Source organism: Tasmannia lanceolata, unplaced genomic scaffold (assembly GCF_043159265.1).
Source record: "Tasmannia lanceolata isolate RefF3 unplaced genomic scaffold, GAP_Taslan_0.1 ptg000044l, whole genome shotgun sequence".
In the NCBI taxonomy this organism is placed as follows: domain Eukaryota; kingdom Viridiplantae; phylum Streptophyta; class Magnoliopsida; order Canellales; family Winteraceae; genus Tasmannia; species Tasmannia lanceolata.
In genome coordinates this window covers 18,017,077-18,034,817 of record NW_027518721.1, presented here as the reverse complement: position 1 = coordinate 18,034,817, position 17,741 = coordinate 18,017,077, and the positions used below count along the sequence as shown (strand labels likewise).

Below are 17,741 nucleotides of genomic sequence, written 5' to 3'. Positions count from 1 at the left end.
GATTATTACTTTGATTGATGTGAGATCGAAGGATAATATGGCCGATACTCTCACAAAGGGATTGAACAAAGATCGGATATTCAAAACTGTGGGGGAGATGGGGTTAAAGACTATGTAGACATGTCTTAATCTCTACATCATCCAAGTTATTTTGAATTTTTGAATTTCCCTTTTTGCCCAAAGATAGGCACTTGATATGTTTTCCTTGATGTTTACAGTTGTTGTGTGTCATTCCACATTTGATGACATGCCCTTTTTTGGGAAAGGTTGTACATTCCATACATAAATGATACAACTCCCCTCAGATTTGGTTATCCTTTTTGGGAAAGGTTGGACATTCCATACATAGATGATTCAGCTTAACTCAAATATGGATAAGATGACTGTAACATTCCAAATGGAAACATGAAATGGTTCTTTGCAAAGAAACTATTAGGTCTTGTTCTTTATTGAAACTTGACAATGATGAATGGTTCTTTGCAAAAGAAGCTGTTTAGGTCTTGTTCTTTATTGAAACTTGACAATGATGCTTATGGTGAAAGTGATACTGATATTTTTCAGCCATTTTGGAATTGTACTAAGTTCCTCAGGTAGAACTAGATACTTTCGTGAATTATGAAATTGTACTAAGTTCTTCTTCAGGTAGAACTAGATACTTTAGTGTTTTACACAAATAATTGGATTCATTTTTATGAAATCCATATTTGGTAATTCACAGGAATTGGCGAAAAAGGAGGAGCTTGTTTTGATTTAGACTTTGATGAAGATGACTTACTTGATGAGTAAATCTTCTAAAGTAAAAAAGACTATGCTTTCATTTCAGTATGCATAGAGTTCACTTTTTTGTGGAACTTTATTTTGGATCTCGATGAGAATCATACCCCATGAATGAATTCATCTAAGATCAGTGGGGCTCACTTACATGTGAAACTGCTTTCGTTTGAGTTTAGATTATTTCTAAAACTCTTGGTTAGTCTTAAAAGTATTCTTGTTTTCAGTTGGATTACAGATCTTTTTTGATATGGTGCTATCGATGATTCAATATTTTGTTTGAACATCACATTATCTATCTATTGGATTGTGCTATATGTAGAACATAGAAGGAGATTGTTAGGTATATAATATAACCCATGTATGTTCTAATATAAGCCCAATAAGATAATAGACCGGTGTAGTGGGCCTATTTGGGCTAGAGCCCGCTAACCTATTAAAACCCTAGTGTATCTAATATATATAGGGGCTGGAGGCAAGAAACTTGGTATTCCAAATTAGATACCTTGGGTGTAATGCTTCAAGCAACCTCTTGCTTGACCTAATTCCTCTAACAGTCCTCTTGCAGGGACCACCCTCCCCCGGTGTCTCTCAGTTCGAAACACCCACGGGCGATGGAGATGTAGGGAGGATGAATGCCGTCGATGGAGAGTCTAAAATAGGGGCACCGAGCTCGATGGAGTCACATTGTCTGGCGACAGCTGCTGACCTCGTGAATGCTCCAGATGAACCACTCCTTGCTGGTTATTGCCTCTGCAACGCCCCCTGGCACGAGCTGCTTCAAGCCAGCAGTGATAACATTAGCCCCACCACGCTCGGCTAGAAGCACGCGCAAAAGATGTCGTGAGCTAGTCCTCTTCCCAACCTCACTGAAATACGGGTGTGACAACCAAAGAAGGGGTGAATTGGCTAATTAAAAATTTGGGGCTTAATTAGGTTGATTAATAAAATTAGTTTTCTAATTAAGCAAATATGGTTTAACCCTTGTACAAATATTCAATATGATGGAAGCTAGGGATTATATCTTACTTTAGCATATATTCACTAACCCTTGTTAAATTAAAATATAGACACAAGTTAGGTTAGAGATTACCAATCACCACAATGTGCAAATGAGAAGGAGGAGAGAAAGCATCTACAAGGAACAAGTTTTATAGTGGTTCGGTCACAACTTGACCTACTCCACTCTTCCAAGTTTTCCTCCTTGGGATTCTTCACTAAACCAATAAGATTCTTCAACGTGCGAATCTCAAAGCCGTACACCAACTTCTCCTTCAAAGGGATCACACCCTTTCGGCACGAAGCCTTGGCGATGGCACACTCTCTCTATCAATGATTCACCTTTCTTAATGGGCCGAATCGGAGACCCTCAATTACCAATGAAGAAATAAAATGAAGAACTCTCAATGCCTCTTTATATAGGCGGATTACAAACTTTAATAGCTCACAAACACTCCAAGGAAGATAAAATGTAAAGCCTATGGAGTTCCTCTTGATAGAATGTAAAAATTCAAGTTTAAAGAGGTTTAACCTTTCATATAAAAGTTTAGGTTCAAGAAGATAGGATTTGATCTTGCAAAATGTTGTTTAGAAAGGTTTAGATAGTGTATATATAGCCCACAAGGAAATATGACCGTTTGGGGGTAAAATTATAAAATACAGGGTTGAAGAAGTCAACCTGCGCAAGCCCCAACGGCTCTATTTCGATGTAGCGGCGGTTGACCGAGGCACGGCGGTCGCCCGCCCTTATTGGGCTCTCTATTTGAATTTTAAATTTCATATCAGCGCGGTCGACCGGCCCTATGGCGGTCGCCCGACGAGGGCAATCTGTTTGAATAGAAATTTGGCTAAAAAACACTATCGTGGTCGACCTCCAAGCCCATATTGGTTTTTTTCTCGATTTTCAGAAAATAAATCCGCGGTCGCCGTACTTACCCTGGTCGATCGGCCCGATAAATTTCGAGATGCCCTGAAATTCCAATTAGCATCTCGCGGCCGCCTGGCATATCCCGGTCGACCTGCCCTGAGTAAAATTCCATTTTTAACTTTAAAATCCAGGGGCTTTGGGCTTTGGTCTTTGGGCTTAAGTCCTAGGTTTTCAAACACATTTTAGGGTGTGTGTATGGTTTTCAAAGATGTAAAAAGTTAAGTATGAAAACCTTTTGAAAACCTTTTGAAAGTGCATTTAAACATAAAATCAAGATGACTCCAAATACATTCTAAAAATGAATACCATGAGTATTCTTGGAATGTCTTTGCTCTTCCTTGGACTTCTTTGGCTTGAATGAACATCTTGAACGTTGTCTTGGCTCTTGTGACTCCTCCAATCTTCAATGCATGTTGTAAGGTGCACGAGGTGTTACCAATGGCTAGTTCAACTCTAAGCTCCTTCTTGACATTTGCTTAGGAACTTGCGGGATCTTCATGTTGAGCTTCTTGACTTGAACATCTTCAAATGAGGATGCCTCCAATGTAGGTGCAAGCACTTGGTTCCTTGCTTTCTTGATCTACAAGCTATGTGTTGAGAAGAGTTTTGTAATGACGATTATGACATGAAATTCCTGTATATGACACAACACCTCAAGGCAACACATTAGACTATAAAATCTAATCAATTTAGTTTGCTAGCATCAAAACAAGAAGGTAAGGTGAATGATTAACCCATGAGGACCCTTAGGCTTACACTCACGTTTGAGACATGAGACAAGTCTCCTTATCATCGTCTAAATGCGGGACTGGCCCTTTCTGAGAAACAAGAACCAATCCCCAAGCCCATCCAAGTGCAAACACTGAATCTAGGCAAAGGCAGATTGATATTCATCACCGACCCATCCTTCTCTTAGTTATGTTCAAGACTCATCCAAGGTCCTAGCAAACTATCTCCCTAGAAAGAACAACTCCAAGTCTCGCCAAAAGTAAAATAAAAAAATGGTCTATCCATGAGGAAGGAAGAAATAGAGATGGAGCAAAAATGCCCAAGAACGAGACTAGGGAATCCTATTTATAGACCTCCTCGCACCGTTTGAAGTGCAGCTATCCACACGTACGGTCTGGATCACGATCTTTCACATTTACGGAGAAGATTGTGCCACGTGGATGCCATTATCACCCAGTTATATAACTGGCGTTATTATGACTTCACCGTTTTCCCGGAATTCAAAGCATGGGCTCCCGCGCTCATTAATTGAAGCTTTAACCGCTTCATCCCGTTTCGGAAACAAGCATTCACAATGACTACGTCGCTTCGATTCAGAGCCTGTCCATTCATGCTTCACGATGAAAATGGAAGACGGAATGACTTCGTTCATTGAACCCTAACTTCAACGGTCAAATGCCACCTTTGGATTAGGCTAGTGGTCTATGATAAGGAGAGCCCGTCATCAAATTGATGCTTGCTTGAGTAGAGCTAATTCCTCAATCGTATCGACTCGAGGAAGTGGGGGGCTTATATGTTGGAGATGAAATGAGATTGCCACCGATCGGACACCACATGTCGACCCTTGCAGAGGTGAGACATACTCACACAGCCAGCTATCATGGTGGGACATACTCACACAGTCAGAGCTGAAGGCCTTCGCCTGGGTAGCAACTCGTAAGACCTACCCTCCTACAGACTTGCCTTTCGTGACATCACCATCTTGGGAATCGATTTCCTCGCCCTGGGGAAATACACAACGTCATGTCACCCTCCAGCATTGTCATTATTAATAGCTGTACAGGATCAAGCCTCGGCCGTACTAGATCCCATATATGCCAACCGCCAAACTTTCACCACCTGAAAGTACACAAAGTGCTTGTCTTGTCACATCACTTCCCAGAATCGGACACGCATGACCTGCGTCTCCAGTGACTATCACAGTGTCATGTCATTGTCACATAGCGCCCAAGAACAGAAAAACTTCACCTATAAAAGAGAACCCTCCACTTCATGCCAGGGGCTTTCAGACCCTCATATCATAGGGCTTTCAGACCCTCAAATTAGAGGACTTTCTCCCCAGCACACTGTAAGGTTAATGTACACCCCCAGGTGACGTATCTTATCTGGAACCCCCTATGTATTCAGCCCTCCTTCTCTCACTGAGTGTTGAAGGGTTCCCCTGAGTTCCAATTTCGGGTGGTCCTTAACCTTTTGTCTGTGAGCGCAGGCAGTAGGTCGAAGCGATCTCTCTCCCTACCGTTAGAACCGGGTAGAAGGTGACGCCCAATGCAATTTTGGCTATCAGCACACACGGCCTAATTCGTGCAGCATCACATAAAAAGGAAATTCATAAATGATAGATTTGACACATAATGTGTGATTTGATGATCATTTGAGCCAAAAGTGTTCTTCTGATCATCAGATCTTCGATAGGATGATCATATGACTTGGTATGATCTGATAATATTCAAATGTTTGATCTAATGGTTATCATTTTTATGATCAAATGATCATGAACTCAAATGTATGTGATGATTATTAAATCTTAATCTTAAGATTATCAGACATATTGTGTGTCTTGATGATCATTAGAAACACCATGTGTGGTTAAATAATTATCGAACTTTGATAAATTGAGTTGACTTGGATAAGTCCATGATTAATGACGTTGCCAAATTAATAGTCCACCCTCATAAAGACCCTGTTCTACCCAAGTGATCAAATAAGTCTGCAATCAGAGGGGTGCAATATTTTTCTTGAAAGTTAGCTTGTTCAGTGCCATAAAAAAACTTAGGCTATGCTTGACAGCCATTTAGATTTTTTTCATGGAATATTAGCTTACCAACTATTGAGAGTGGCATAGGGAGAGTGGGAGAGGGAGAGAATTAAGAGGGCATTGTTTGAAAATATGGTGTGGGGATTGAAAAGAATATGTGATAAAATGGAGACGAATTGCTCGGGGATTGCATAGGATATGTGAGAAATGGAGATGGATTGCTTTAAGGCGTGTTAGTGATGTCGCTTTCATTAAGACAATATTCACCCTCACCAATTGTTAAATTTATGTGCATACGGTAACTGTGAATTCACTTTCAAGATATAATGAAACCCAGTAGAAAATCCACTTATGTCTGTTGAAGTAGTTCACAAATAGAAATAGACTCAAAACACTTTTGGATTTTAGCAAGTCTGTGTTAAAATAGTTTCTAATCCTATAAAATAACAGAATACTAGGGAGAAAATGATAAAAAAGCATAAGGAACGAATTTAAGAAGGCTTTGAGAGTCCTTAGAATGTTTAGGAAACATTAGAGTATAATCTCCACACCGGATTTTAGTATCTATATGCAAACAATGACTTTATGGTCTTTTTATAGACCTGCAGGTGTCTTTTTTCATATCTGTTTACAAATGGTGAGTTTTTTGTTTTTCGTATACTTGCAGTTTGTGGTCCGCAAAACTCTTCACCTATCATAACTCCTATCGATAAGGGTGATAAACTCACTAGAGCACATTCCCCAAAGAATGACCTAGAAAAAGAACATATGAATATTCCCTATGCATCAATAGTTGGGAGTTTGATATATGCACAGGTCTACACTAGATCTAACATTGGTTTCGCATTAGGGATGCTAGGCAGAGTACCACTTGAATGGATCATTGGATCGCTACAAAGAAGGTTTTATGGTACTTTCAGCGTATAAAAGACCACATGCTCACATACAAGCGATCGGATCATATGGAGGTGATCAGATATTCATCCTCGAACTTTGTTGGGTGCCTTGATTCTAGGGTGTTAACATCGGGGTATATCTTCTTACTTATTGGAGGTGCCATTTCATAAAAAAGCGTGAAGCAGCGATTTATCGCTGCTTCTACTATGGAGGTGGAGTTCATTGCGTGCTATGAGGTAACTATGCAAGCGTTGTGGTTGCGGAATTTCATCATAAGACTTAGAATTGTGGATTCTTTTTTAAGCCATTATTCATTTATTGTGATAATTCCATTGCAATGTTTTTCTCTAACACTAAGAAGAATAGCAGTGACAGCAAACACATCGACATAGGTAAGCTTAGAGAGAACTTTATGAATCATCAAGTGGCTATTAAGAACATTTCTATTATATAGATGTTAGCAGATCTCATGACTAACGGGCTCTCGCTCAAGTTGTATAAGAAACATATGGATTGTAGGTGATTCATGATTGGTCAATATCGATACCATATTGAACCAAAAGCAAATAAACTCAAGGGGCACAACTTTCTTCTTGGGAGCCGTTCCGTGAGACTAACTAACCGGTACCAATTGGGATCTCCTTTCTAGGGACAAAGAAAGAAACCGTCTTGTGGTTTACTTATGGTTCGGGTCTTTAGCAGGTCTATTGACAGAGATCAATCGTTTATTCCCAGATGCGTTGATCTGTCAAGGTTTCAATAGCATATGAAGAGTGGCTCTGCAAAGATTAGTTGCTGGTCAGTTGGATAAACTCCACCATGTCCCTTTAAAGGCTCAAGAAATTCTGGAACAGAGGATAGAGCCTTAAGCCGCAGAGAGAACTCTTTGTTCCGTCTTTTGCGTTGTAGGGCGTAGGGAGTCGGCGAGTCAATCTAGTCCTTGAGTAGAGCTAGTCCTGTGAGTAGAGAATTGATTCAGCAATTTTCTGACAATGTGGATATGTCACCCACAGAAAAATGATTTGAAAGTCTTGTATCAGTAACAAAATGAGACTTTTACAGCTTATGTGGGTTTCCTCGGTATTGAAGTTAGACAAAGGGAAGATGGAACTTGGATCAATCAAGAAAAATATGCAGAATATCTATTGAAGAGATTTAAGAACCACGCTTTCTTTGGGCAACACCTCGGGTACATATGAATGATAAGACTCAGCGCACTCAAGCAGCTCAGTTTGCTTTCCTATATTCCCTCTAAAGCGCGGTTTTACCTACTATTGGATTTGAACCATTGACTCTCGTCGTATGAAAGCGATACTCTAACCGCTGAGTCCTTTAAGAAAGATCCTAAGAGGAACCCCTCAAGTAAGTGAAAGATCTAACTCTACACTAATGCTTCTACTACCTTATAGTCCTTGAAGTCGAAACTAGCTATTTTCTTTCTCTTCCCGAGAGTTCCTTCGCTTGGGCTTCTTCCCGTGACAGAAGAAACTAGGTTCATAGCGATAAAAGGAGTGAAAAGCTAAGCCTCCCTTTCCGTACTCCGATCCCGCGCGATTCGGGCTTTTTTGTTTCCTACTTCACTCAAGTCCTCCAGACCACGCCCTGGCATCGGTCTAGTCGTTCCTTTCGGTCTGCGGGCCCTCAGTGCACTGACAGTATTTTGTAGCTAATCACTGATCGTGTCGACTTGTGACTGTTTGAGAAAGGTAATGAGAAAGATAGTTTACTTCTAATAAGAGTTCAGCTCTAGGAACATCCGGAGCCTTTGGAACACCTGTTTGTGGTTCATCCCTCCCCCCACTCCGGCCAGAGAGGGGAAGAGGAGAAGAAACTATGGGTCCATTGCTTGATAATCCCCCTGCCGACCCAGCTTTTGATCTGATACGATCCTGTCCCAAAAGCTCTCCCCCCACTCCGGCCAGAGAGGGGAAGAGGAGAAGAAACTATGGGTCCATTGCTTGATAATCCCCCTGCCGACCCAGCTTTTGATCTGATACGATCCTGTCCCAAAAGCTGAAATCTCTCCATCTTCATCAAAACTGTTAGTCGATGAAGCAACAAAACTGTGGGAGATGTTTCTATGGCCAGGAATGAAGCTTCTGCGCAACAGACAATAAATCTATGGATACAATGCATTGTTAGATGACCCGTGCTTTATTCAAACAGGTGCCAGCAATCCTAGGCGGAGGGGAGAGTGTAGATCGCCTTTACCAGCCCCACTTAGGTTAGGTTTGACGGGATTTGAAAAAAAGGGAATGTCAGGTGGTGAGAAGAGTGGTTTAATGGGGATGCAGGTGATGGAGCGTTCTGCTTCTTATCTAGAGAGGGGCGCAGAAATCGTCCCTATGGGGTCGTGCGTGGTAGCTGGTATAGATTCATAAAGGCGGGCCCCTTGAACAGGACCTATTCTCTTAATAGGCCACTTTTAGAATCACAAGGGACTTTCTGACTTGCCTTGCTTAAAGAGAAACTGGTAGATTCGTAATTTCATATATAGAAATGGAAAAATCCCATTGATTTTCTCGAAAAAACCGAGGCGATATTTATATTGTGAGGATAAAGAAAGATCCTGCCACTACTAATGCTAAAAGACAGTAAAAGACAGGTGGAATGATCAAAATAACTAATCTACCATTAGGCTAATGTATCAAATGAAAAACCTAGGGTGTTATTTCGTCCATAACACCTCTGAGGGCGTGAGGGGCCGATGGGTTTAGTAATGGCTCATATCTGTATTGGGTGGGGATCAATCACAATGCAAAACTGCTGGATTTCAATATCTGGCTTCTCATGTACGGTTCCCTGAGAAGGGAGTGGCTACCTACTGGAGCTTCGACCAACCACCACCGGTCAATTCCTCTTTGGGGCCGCCTCCTTACTCTACCATTATTATAAGGCCCTAGTATAGTATGAGTGTGGTGCGTGCTCTCTCTATTATGTAGATGTGCTCCTGGGAAGGGAAGTCAGAATTCTTGATGTAGATCAATCAATCCCACCCTATTCAAGCGATCGCCCTGAGCTGAGTGAGATTGGAGACCGCCTTAATGACTGTTTGTAATGGGCCTACCATTTGACATACATATGTGATGCAGTTTTTGTAATGAAACTTCGTTTCTTCGATCGGAATACAAATGAGATCAGAAACATGATCATTGGGGCAAACGATGTAATAGATTCGGTTAGAGCAAAGCCCAAAATGGCATAACCAAATGATTGTTTAGCCAATGACGAGAAACTAGGGACGTTTCCAATATCAACAGCAGCTCCCACTGAAGCAATTATAGCTTCTCCAGCACCTATTGATTCCGTACAAACTGACAATGTAGGCAAAAAAAGTGTTAATACCAAACACTGTTTCACAGCTGGCTTGATGATACTAATACTACATCTTTGCCTTACTCTGTAGGGCAGGCATGTCGAAATTCAATGTTACATGCGGAAGCTTCTCTACTCTTAGGACTAGAGGGGACCGCTCATTTTCAGCACTCAAGTCCTGCCCTTTGCTCCAATCATCAGCCGTTTAGTCCATGTTCCATTGGATGGTTGGTGCAAGGCCATAAATTGGAACACATTGATTCCGCTCATTCCCGTCCTTCGCTTAAGGGCCTGTCCCCAGTGTGGTCAGTACTCCATACTGTCGGGCAGTGACGCTTACACTTGAAATAGATTGGATCGAAAATAACATAGATAGAGTCATATCAGCGTAGATTCTCTTCTCTAAGTTGAGGTTTTTTGTTATTATTATTTTTTTGAATAAGACACCTGTGCCTAGAGTCTTATTTGTATAAGAGCAGAATATAGCTATTGCTCGTAAGGAATTTTGAAGGGGTGGAAATAAGAAAGTGGTTATGTGGTTCATCCCTCCCCCCCACTCCGGCCAGAGAGAGGAAGAGAGAAGGAAATACAGGTCCATTGCCTGATAATCTGGTGAGCAAACTTCGCCCAAGGCAAAAGAGATGACGTCACTCCTAGAGTAGGATTCGTCATAAATCGTAGAATTTTTCAGTAATGAGTATCCAACTAACATTTCAAGTAATGAACCCGAAATCTACCAATCCACATTTCCTCAAATGCTAGATAGTTATGTCATTGTTCATGTTGCAACTATAGTTGATGATTCTGCCTATATATACAATTTTGTCTTATTTTGGAGTGTGTTCACATTGTGCTATGATAAGATGGATTGTCTGTGGGGATTTATAAAGTTGGGCCTGAATATGCAGTGCTAGCCTATTCAATAAAGTGCTATACCACACATTAAATGTATAGTAGTGGCAATCTATGTATGTGATACATGGAAGGTAACATTTCTACTTGGGATGTATGCCGATATAATTCATACACTTGAGACACACTACGAGGGTGTACAATAAGGACATATTGAGGATATGTTTTGGGACTGAAGTTTTTCAAAATTTTTATGGACATACATCTTCTCAAAATGTGTCTAAAACTTTGAAGTGTCTTCTCAAAATTTAAGTATGTCAATGTGGATGAAATAGGAGAATATTGGTGATAATGTTGTGTGGCCCACATGGGACCCACGTGAATAAAGTTGGAAGCCCAACTCCCTTATATTTCTCCACTTAGTGTTTTACTTGTAAAGGAGCTTTAGATGATAAGTCTTATTATTATCCTTAGGATAATTAAAGAATAATCACAAATTAGTGATGTGGTTGAATTAGGACTTCTAGTTTTAATCCAAGCAAGTAACTCTTTATAAATTTCTATATCTCTCCTTGATGAGTGGAGAAGACTGCACTTTACTCTGTAATTGAAGTTTAACATCTTAGACTTGTCTCTGGTCGATTTTTTACTTTTCTCATTTATTTTCCCATCATTAGCATATTTGTATAGTTTCTTCAGTTCTTAGAAGAACATTGAGGATGGAAGTGGATTGCATGTTTGGTTTTCTACGTGAATTAGTTCTTGTAACCAGTGTTTAAAAACTCCTTGACTCGACAAGGAACTCCCCCGAGTCGACTCCATTTTGCCTTGGCCGCGTTCCGCGTTGTAACACATCTGCATTCCTCGTTTTGCCCTACAAAGTCAATAAACTCCTTCGACTCTCCCCGAGTTATGACCGTGTCAACCTCATCAACCACGTTCTTGGCCTCGTCTGCGCCGAGTCGACAAGGACTTTTCTTGACGACATTCCGCGTCACATCCGCGTTTTTAAACACTGCTTGTAACATCATAGAGGGTGTGCTTGTAGCCATTGGATTGCAACGGTCTTGGACAAGGGATAGTATATAAGCTAATCCCTTTTCTCTCAAGAGAACAATCAGAAAGAAAACACGGAAAGAAAGCCTTGTCAGAGGAGGAGAAAACGCTCTCCCACTTATTGGTGCATAAATCCTACACTATGCATTGCTAACAGAAAAAATACCCATCAATCAAACATTTTCAAAAGCCCGTCCAATTAATAAAAATGCCAACTGCGACCAAACGAATGTTGGTTCGAATGCCTTAAGAACATGGACTTGATAGTTTGTTTAGTATAAAGAGAAAAGAAAAGTCCATTGATGTCTTGAATGTGCATTCACTGTACACAACTCGAATTACAGGGAGCGAATATAGAGGGATGAAGAGATCTACGTTACGAATTACTCCTACATAAAAGAAAAGATACAAGTCGTGTGTTGATTTGGCGACCTGTTCTCAATTTTTCTCTTCTCTTATTTATTCCATCTGGTTCTGGAAGTTACCGGCCAACCGTTTTGCAACCGCTCTGTCTTATATTTGTTTCTTCGACACATACGCAAATTAATTCAACCTTCATCAAACCACTGTCTGGGAGTTCAAAATAATGCACATGCCGGGAGTATTAATGTCTCACGTGTTCTGATCTATTTTTCAAACGGTAATTGTATTTTGATCTATTTTTCAAACTATCATGCGTGTAAGGTGGTACAACACTGCTTCTTTCGATTCCTTACCGTAACATAACATCAAGAACTTTGGTATAAACAAGCTCGAATCCTCGGTAGCTAATGCTGTTTGAATTCTAATTTGAATTGTTGGTGGTATAATCCGTTTGTTCCCATATACAATTCTTATTCGAAATGCTCTTTGCATCAGCATGTGACTAATCGTATACAGTTGGGATTTTGTCTCGCCATTTCAGCTGCATCTACTAACCTTTCTTTTGAAATTTGAAATATGGGTGTAAACACCACGGTAGCCCAGAAGAGTGGCTATTGGAACAGTTCCAAAACTCTCTCATCTCTTTCCTTCATCCCTTTGCTAAGTCATTTTACTTTTTCCCTTGATTTTCTCTGCTTGGTTTCCCATTATAACATCGCTACTTCTCTTGGATTCTTGTAGGGTGAGCAAGGCTTTGCTACAAAGTTAATTAATCAGCTGGCCTTGGATTTGAAACGCCTCAATGATCTAGGAGTGAAAAAGATAGCCGTTACTGGGATAGAGCCGGTTGGATGTTTGCCCATGGCTTCTCTTCAACGATGCAATGAGACTCAGAACCAGCTTTCCATTGTCCACAACCTCTTATTGGGGGCAGTCGTGGAAGAGATGAACAAGAGTAACGAGGGTCTAAAAATCACAATCCTCGATCTCTACCAGGCCTTCATTTCTATACTTCAGAGCCCAGCAAACCAAGGTATCATCTAAATCACATAGAGGGTGCAACTTGGGCCGGACTCAACTCGAACCTGATAGGTTCAATCCGATTTCAGCTTGGTTGGATTCGCATTTCCTTGGGTTAGGTCGGGTTGGGTTGGGTTGGGTTGGGGTTGGGTTTGGTTAGAGACTAGGTTTGAGAACTTGGCAACCTAACCCTAGGTCCCGAACCCGACCCTATCAAAATCTTAGTGTTATGGTTCTTCTTCTTCTTTTTTTTCTTTTTTTTTCCGCGGGAAAACCCGAACCCAATTTGTTCCAACCCCACAAAACCCGACCTAAATTGGAAAATCGGGTAGGGTTAGGGTTAAGAAATTTAAAGGGGCTGTGTGTTAGGGTTGACTCTCATTGACCCAAGGCTCAGATTGGGTTGGGTTAGGGCTGGCCTCAATCCGACCCAACGCAGCCCAAGTTGCACCCTAAATTCATTGTTCAATACCAAAAATTATTTAAAGATGATTTCACAATATTCTTTTGCTTTTAATTTCAAACATTGACAGGGAAGTTGAAGTTTGAGAATCCATTAAAGCCCTGTTGTGAGGGAATAAATAGCAACTACAACTGTGGGAGTATAGATGAGAATGGGAAGAAGATGTATACAGTATGTGAGAAGCCAGACTCTTCCTTGTTTTGGGACTATGCGCCCTTCGCAGCAGGGCTGGAATGCTATTACTGCATCTTTGCAGTCTAGTTTCATCTCTCTCTCCTAATCTTCTGCTGAGAGAGGGAGGGATCTTATTAGTTTCTTTTGAAAGAGTTCTTAATGGTCTTTTTTGTTATTTTTTCTTTCTTTCTTCTTCTTCTTCTTCTTTTGATCCTTCTTCTTCTTCTTCTTTTGATCGTCTTTTGGACAATCTATATGTATGGTTTAATAACAAAAGTAAAATTTTTACAATCATAACAAGTATCACAGAGTATAGTAATTTGTTGATAAACATTCGTCGGACAAATCCGATCAGGTCATGAACAAGTAAATGGAAAAGTAAAAATAAACATAAACCCCAAAATGAACGTCGAGATTTTACATAGTTTGGCCAAGATGCATACTTCCATGGGCAAGAACATGATCTTCTACTATGAGAAAACAAAATACAAATATTATAATGAGATTAACCTGTGAACTCACAATCCATTACCCTTTCTATTCCCTCTCAACCAAGATTGTACAGAGTAAATCGAGAAGTAACCCAAGAGAAAAACTGTGACAGAATCTCTCTCTCTCTCTCTCTCTCTCTCCTTATGCATCACAATGAGAGCTCTCTCTAGTTTGCTCCCCACCCTTGTGGTTAAAAACCATGGTCCTTTTATACATAGGTTTTCCAAAAAGCCTATAAAAGACACTCTTTCCTATCTGGGTTTCTTACTACGGGGAATTGGGGAGGAAGTAGGGTGCCTGTAAGGGTCATTGTCAACTTTCAAACACAAACGGAAGTAGGGTGAAATTTGGGTCGGACTGGGCTGAGCTATTGCTAAAAAAATTTGAATTGGATTCAACCCTAACCCAACTCAATTTTATATTAACAGCTCAACCAAAATTCCCAAAAATCGACCGAGTAGCTCCCCCTACACGGGTGTGTGCATTAATGGACCCATGACGAAGCATGTGAGCCTTCTTTATCCATGATTGTTTGGTCGTGGCCCCCTTTTTAATAAAAGGGACCGAGGTATTTTACTACATAAAACTGCAAAATACATGTTGAGACAGAGATATATTCATAAAATGTTACCTACCATTCAAAAAGAAAAAACTTGACATTGGGCTAGAAAAAGTCATCAAAATGCAATGCAATCTCTTGCAATACTACTGTTTCCTTCCTTTATTAAGTAAACTTTATGTATCACTTGGCTTTCAAGAAGCCTTTCAAAGCAAAACATCAAAGAAATACAAGATTCAATAATAGGTGCCTCTCATGGCATGCATATCAGAACCATGAAAGTCAATAGGGCACGGGCTAGCGCTTGCTCGAGATAGTCGCTTGTATCTATAAATGATAGGACCAATTACAAGAATACAGCTTATAAGACGCACAATCAATATTTTCCAAATTCAATAGGGCACGGGCTAGCGCTTGCTCGAGATAGTCGCTTGTATCCAAATTAAAGAGGTGCTACTCTTTCAAACGATCGTGTCAAAACATTATATTATTGTATTTTGACAGAAATTATCATTTAAAAATGATCACCACTTGAAAGAGTAAGCACTAAAGACAAATGCTCAGTGTCACAATCTTTACTCGAGAAAGCATGCATTGATTTCCCAAAGATTAATCCAATACGTGGCCATAGTGTTCATCAAAGAATGTGTGAGTGATCAACTTATGCATTTCCACATTCCAAGGATAGGGTTGTGCACGTTATGCTCTTTAACTATAAAATAGGTTGTCTACATTCGTTCTTTCATATTGCAAAGAGTAAGTAATGCTTTCGTGCTTAACACCATTCTCAACATCTTCTCTTTAATATGTATAAATAGAAACCCCCATTTTTCCACCTCACATTTTTATTGACATTCTTTATTTGGGAGAGGTTTGGGCTGCAGATCCTTTAAAAAAAAACATAACATTTCTGCAATAAGAAAGATTAACACTCAACATATTTGCAGCTGCATTTAATGTCATAGCCATGACATAATCATCAATTTGTAGTCCAACTTTCACCTCTCATAAGCAGTAATCTTTACCAAGCTAACTTATTTCAAATAAGCATAAAAAGTTCATCCAATCATACCAGAATCACCAGGAATTGAGAGAGAGAGAGAGAGAGAGAGAGAGAGAGAGAGAGAGAGAGAGAGAGTTTACATGTTCGGTTGCATGGGATTTGAGTGCATAAATCCAATCGTAGCTCACACTATCACTAAACTACTCTCTCTGCATAGAGAATACGTTGCAGAAAAGAAAAATTAGCCTTGTTAGTTATGTTAAAAAAATCACCCAAGTCACACATGTATTTACAAACAATGCAGAGACTGCCCATGGCATTTCAATGCTTCAATGGAAGACCCTTTATCGAAAATATTCCTTCCCTTACTTCTGTTCTACTAACTAATGATCAAGCGGGTGTTTTCTCAAATTACTGTGGAACCCGATCCGAGAGAGGCGGGGGGACGTGCCCCCACGCGAGTCTCGGGATCATCCACGTGAAGGAGAGCTCCGCCAAGGAACTCTCGAAAGAGTGCCCCTCACAGCATGAGCGGTGATGTAAAGTGAGATACCTCTCGATTCGGGGACTAGCCCGGATCCGAGAGGCACCTTAAACGAAGAAAGAGTCGCCATCCAAGGAAGTAGGCTCTGGATCCCATGCTGTGCTCTGTCGGAATAGATAACCAGAGATATAAAAGGTCCGTGCCTGATGATGAATGGGGAAGGGGTTAGGCGCCCCCAATTCGCCCAAGTGCGAGCACCTGGTCTCTTATGCCATTTATTATTAACTTTGAAGAGTTTTGGGCGAAAATCATGCGAAATGGGAACGAATATCCTTGAGATAACGTCTAGCTAATCATGCATGTCTCGGAGATGAACAAGAAGCACACACAAAAAGAAAATAAAAGTCATGACACCTAAGAATAGCTAGATTATGAGTGTCATGCCTAATTGGTGTCTATGTTCTGGTGGACAAACACATGCATGCTACAGCTAAAAGTATAGGATATGTACAGAAAAGTAAGAAAACACAGCAAAACATACAATATGACAAACCCTAGACTCTAATGCGATAATTGACTCGGACCAAGATGACCATCCATCCTAGCTGCACTACGTATCCCGGCCTCGGGAAGAATCAGAGTCAACGTAGTTCGGCGACCTATGCTAAACTACAATGCCTAACCCTCTAGGACCGCTATCCTAGACTCGATCAACTAGATCTGACTAGTTTTTAAAGCTTCTTGCGCCATTACTTAAGTTCAAGTGAATGGTAATTTTTAGGACTCCCTATATGCCCTAACTAATGAAAGCGGACCCTACACCCTATGTGTGACTAGGCTGCGTGTCCTAAGGAAAACCATGGGCTATCTAAGCGCATTCTAGTCTAGTCATCGGCTCGACTAAGTGTCTAACCGACCGCGACTTGAGGCCTCCTAACTCTAGGGACACTCACACGACCAGACATGACAAAGCAACACAATCAGGACAGACTCCTACCTCTAAGACACCCCACACGCCTAGGACAGATTCTTAACTCTATGGGAAGATCTTTTGAAAATTGGTGGTAAGGTTATTTTGAAGAATTTTTGAAGTTTTGAGAGGTTTGAAAGATTTTGAAGCTTATAGAAGTTTTTGAAGTTGTGAAAGTTATGAAGTTATAAGAAATATTTGCAAAAAAGGTGACTGAACTCAGGATGCCACCAGCACGCCTGAGCTGCCTACGTACCCCTCAGCTAGGGATCAAGCCATCCGTAGTTCGGACCAGATTTTCCTAACTACACTCTTAATGACTCAAGATTTTTGAGATTTTTGATTTTTGAGATGTTTTTTATGTTTTTTGACTCAACATGACAGAATCCCATCATCACAAGGGGAGGACAGACTCCTGATATCCCACAAAGATTGGACAACATCTTATGCTTTGCGGGGGAATGAACAGAATCACGACTCTGCAAGGGTTGGACATCATCATATACCTTGCAGGAGCGGATAAAATCACATGACTTGATGAGGGGATGGACAGAACCCTAACCCCTATGATGATAGGACAGACTGGACTGACTCCTATGCTGAAGACTGACTCTGAAAGATGGAAGGA

General features: G+C 40.7%; 1 pseudogene across 1 annotated transcript in view; it reads left to right on the top strand.

Moving 5' to 3' along the window:
- Positions 1-13,900, top strand: part of LOC143863877 (GDSL esterase/lipase At5g03610-like) — a 35,302-nt pseudogene extending 21,402 nt beyond the window's left edge. The window contains exons 4-5 of the transcript XR_013241020.1: positions 12,690-12,981; positions 13,502-13,900. The product of XR_013241020.1 is annotated as a GDSL esterase/lipase At5g03610-like (transcript). The remainder of the gene's footprint in view (positions 1-12,689; positions 12,982-13,501) is intronic.
- The last annotated feature ends 3,841 nt before the right edge of the window (positions 13,901-17,741 follow it).